At 50.7% G+C, this 4,723-nt stretch overlaps 1 protein-coding gene across 1 annotated transcript in view; it reads right to left on the minus strand.

The window, feature by feature from the left end:
- Nucleotides 1–2,466: 2,466 nt before the first annotated feature.
- TAF12 (TATA-box binding protein associated factor 12) overlaps nucleotides 2,467–4,723 on the minus strand; it is a 15,446-nt gene continuing 13,189 nt past the window's right edge. The window contains exon 8 of the mRNA XM_032978230.2: nucleotides 2,467–4,723. This exon is cut by the window's right edge and continues 203 nt beyond it. The gene's annotated coding sequence lies outside the window, so the exon portion shown is untranslated.

Below are 4,723 nucleotides of genomic sequence, written 5' to 3' on the forward strand. Positions count from 1 at the left end.
ACATGGGAACCACGACCCCATTTTGCCAGTCCAGAGGGACTGTACCCCACTTCAAATGCAACAATGAAGAGGCGTGTTAACCACGACACTCCTACACTGTCCAGCGCTTTCAACAACCCTGGGCGAATCTCGTCCACCCCGGCAGCTTTGCCGCTACGAAGGCCCTCGACCGCCGCAGCGACTTCAGCGGCCGTGACGGATCAGACGCCCCCAGCTGTTGCCAGCGCTGCCTACCCAGAGGAGGGCATGTCCACCTCAAAGTGTTCCTTCCACCTCTGGACTATCTCCTCAGTTGAGTTCAATGCTACGCCGCGACCCTTTCTGAGAACAGCCTGGGCCACGTCCCGTCGAGCCCTCTCAAGACGTCGGATGGTTTTGCCAGAACATCTTTGAGGCCGCCCGGTAGTCCCTCTCCACGGCGTCTCCAAACTCCTGCCGCACCCATTGGAGCTTTCGCTTCAGCGACTGCTGCGGCTGCCGCCCCCTTGGCAAGCCGGTACCTCGCGATCGAGTCGGGAGACCTTTTTGTGAGCAAAGCTCGGAAAGCCTCCTTCTTCAACTTGACAGCTTCCCTCACCACTGGTGTCCACCAGCGGGTCCTAGTGTGTATCATAAGTGTGTGTGTGTGTGTGTACTATAATAGTATATCATAATGAAAGTTTTCAGTGGTCAGGATAGCTGCACCATTGAGTCTACGAGTGGCTGTGCCAGTTCCCCCAGCGTCTTCTTTCCGCTAGGAGCAGAAATCACGAGACCAGGATATGAGTCTCACTTGCAAGAGTACGAGCGGGCGGGTGAGTGGGTGTGTGTGTGAGTGGGTAGGTAGGTGAGTGGGCGAGTCTTTGAGAGATGGTGGGTGGGTAAACGATTGAGCTGATGATTGAGTTCAAGTAGATTTTATTTGAACAAAGGACTCAAGAGACCAGCGTAGGAGTCTCATTTGCACGAGTGATCTGGGACATCAGTCTGCCAGTAGTGAGGGGCGCCACGGTGGCTAAGAGATGTTAACTACCTCGCCTGGTATACATGAGGTCGTGGGTTCCATCCCAACCCTGATGCCTGCTGTAAATTTGGAGTTTCCGTGTCTCTCTCTCCCCGTGGTCACTTGGGATTTTTCTCCGGGTCCTGCGGTTTTTCCTTCCACATTTAGAATCAACATAATCACGCGTTTAGAGTTACTTGGCTACTGCTATAAATTTCCACGTGATGATGAGCCCACTTAAGTTGAGCTATCATGTGCGATAGCCGGGTCGCTTTTGAAAAAGAGCTACGTAGTAGGTCAGTGGGGGGCTTACCTGCTCAAATAACAAAAAAGTAGTATCGTTCAGAAGCATCGTGTCGACTTTGGAGACCTTGTGTGAGACCGTGGGCCTCATGAAACCACGCTAGTGGTCGTGTTTGGGGCCTGTTGGTCAGAGGGGATGCCCGCCCCCCCCCACCCCACCTGCAATTTGCAGCTGAATACCAAAGAACGATCGGTGAAATTTACTCAATATCTAGCAGCCTATATCTCTAAACCAGCTCAAGCCTCCAGTAAGTCACGTGGCTTGTGTAGCCACGCCCATTCTGAACTCCTCCCCTCTCATCTAGACATCCCTACCTCTTGATTTAAAGCTTTCGTGACTGCAGGGATTCATATTCTTGGTTCTTTCGGGAAAGTCACCACGTAGAAGGGAAACAATAAAATAAGAAAAAATGAAACAATAAAATGCTCACGACGTTTCAACTGCAACACAAGCAATCATCATCAGGTGTGAAAACCACAGCAAGAAAATTTGAAAAAGTGGCTTTTTTTTACGTTAGCACCACGGAGAGCGATTTGGCGGTTATTCAGATGGACGAGTCCATCTATGTTCGGAAAAGAGGAGGGGGGAGACGAAAATTAATGGATGCGGTCTGAAAGCCACCTTAAGCGTGATCAATCAATACCCGAAATGGTTTATCAAATCCTTCCAATGATTGCTAAGCCAGAATCCATCTTCATTATTTTATTGTTTCCCTTCCGCGTGACTTTACCGAAAGAGCCAAGAATATGAATCCCTGCCTCTCTCTAAACCCAGCTCGAGTCAACGGAGTAATATTTTCGGTGAGCTCTTTTCGAATTTGGATCATTTGTACGGCGACGCCGCAGCATGGGGACCCTGCTGATCAGGTCGTCACGCGTGGGTCAATCGGCAATGTGGCAAAGCGCGAGTAACCAAAATTCCCGCACCTCCGATTAGCACGCTTGGCTACCTAAGGTGCGAAAGAAGTTAAACATACATACTACACCACACTATTACACACTGCTATATACACAACACCACTATGCTACATCATGAACGTTCTTTGGAACTGCTCGATATGTTTATTTTGTTGTCCTTCTCCCGCATCTCCGATAATCATGGTTGGCTACGTACTGTGCGAAATAAGTTCAACGTACACACGCACGCACGCACGCAGAGTCCAATGCATGAGCAGATCATCATCGCTCCGAGCACTTTTATTGAACTCCCTTGCAGCAATGACTTACAAACAAAAATTCAGGTGCACGTGAAAGGTTACATTAATAATGATGATCATCACAACAAAGACAACAAAATTCCCACCGGCTGATTGCGAATCCCCGTGAGCTCAAGGGAAATATATACAGGCCTAGAGGGGCAGGGGGGTGAAACTAAAAACCACACAAAAACTATGGGTCTCTACTAGTGTCTATGGGGTACTATCCAGACCGCTGGGGTCTCCATCACAACCCTCGTCCATTCGAGTCCACGGGGGGGGTCTTCTCTCTCTCTACGAGTCACCGGTGGAGCAGACTGAGATCATCAACTCGCTACGCTACTTGAAAAACCAGGTTTAATCACAGTTCAATCTAAGAAAGTCAGTCGGCGCGTCTCTATGTAAATATGTCGGTCTGCTATGCAAGCCACTGGATCTCGACTTAGCCATCGGGGGGGGGGGGGGGGGGTAGGGGGAAAGACAAAGTCACCGTATCGTCGCGCGGCACTTTCGGGTGTGCTTCTGCGGCCGTCTGGAACGCTCTTCTTTTCTGATAATTAGGGAGCCGCTTGGAGCTACGACACATGTTTCAAATGATCACCATCCAGACTTGACAAACTCGTTTCTTTACAACTGCTTGTTGTCGCTGCGTTTAGTTTTGTCGTCCTTCCACCCCGCACCGCCGATTAGCGCGGTTTGGCGAACCGCACGGTTGCGAAAGAAGCTCCGCAGGCACAAACTACCCGTGCGGTGGACACTGCAACGTCGCCGGCCAAATCGGGGGTGGCGAGCGTAATTCCACGTCAAGTGAAAACGTTCACTCGCGGCGACGCTGTGTCGAACAACTTTGAAACGCGGCATGGGCAGCCAACTCCACCGCGGCGTTCCCAGGAGAGGCGCTCAAGCCTCAGTGTTCATAACACCACCGCACTGTACACCGTACACCAGCGCCACACCGCACTGCACACTGTACGCCACACGTCACTACACTGTAAACAGCACGGCATTGCCCTACTGTGTACCGTGCAGCATCGTCACGCCGTGCACTGTAAGACGACGGCCATACTGTGCTTCACCCTGTGGCGCAGCATCACCATACCGTGCAACATCGCCACACTGTACAATGCTGCCACACTGTATACCACGCACCACCCCACACTGCACATCGCCACACTGTATACCGCACAACATTGAAAATTGTACATTGCCGCACTGTATACTGTGCGGCGTGGCTGCACCGCCGTGCATCGCCGTGCTGTACAGCACCGCCATACTGTACAACATCGCTGTACTGCCTACTGTACAACATCGCCATGCTGTGTACTGCACTACCCTTTCTTCATGCATTACATTACTTGTTAAAACTTGTTGCACGACATCTTTTTTAGGTATTTATTTAACTCTTTCCCCCATTCCGAGGCGGCTGCAAGTCGCAGGGTGGTCTGGGTGGGTGCCCCCCACTCACCGCCGAATCTCAGAACGCGCGAGCGGCTCAGCGTTCATTGTATTTCGAGGCGTAGCAGCAATAGCAGCAGTGCCGTTGTTTTTATAAAGACGTCGTCAACGCAGAGATGCGTAGCGACACGACCGCCGCACCAAGAAACCGAGCCACACGCACTCCCGCATGGCCTCGTGGGAGCCTCAGTGTAACGATAAAGTTACAATTTTTTTTTCCGGTCCCGATGACGCACACACACACATACATACCGCGTGTGTGTGCGTGTCATCGGAGAGTTTCATGTATTTTTTTTTCTGCAAATGCTGACCAAAAAAAAAACAACTCCCGGGAACGTATCCTAAATTCACATCGTGAAAACCAACGGTCATAGATCTGCATCGTTTGGCACAATGTCGCGCTTCCAACGGACGCACTCTACGTAAACAGAGGACTTGCTGTAACACGTAACGCCCAGTGACCAAATGACAAAACTACGGAAACTATTGTTTTTATTGTTACCAGGTAAGGCCCCAAAGAGCTACTATGAGGCTATTTTTCAGAAGTGACCTGGCTGTCACAAATGATAGCCCAACGAAGTGGCCTGTCATCATCACGTGGAGATTTATAGCAGCAGCCAAATACTCTAAAATGCGTGATGTTGATTCTAAATGTGGCAGGGAAAAAAACGGAGGTCCCGGAGAAAAATCCACGCGACCACGGTGAGAACACACAAACTCCAAATCTACAGCAGCAGCAGCAGGCATCGTCAGGGTTGGGATCGAAGCCACGACCTCCTGCACACCA

This window comes from Petromyzon marinus, chromosome 66 (genome assembly GCF_048934315.1).
Source record: "Petromyzon marinus isolate PM22_M1 ecotype Great Lakes invasive population chromosome 66, UKy_Petmar_22M1.pri1.0, whole genome shotgun sequence".
Classification (NCBI taxonomy): Eukaryota; Metazoa; Chordata; class Hyperoartia; order Petromyzontiformes; family Petromyzontidae; genus Petromyzon; species Petromyzon marinus.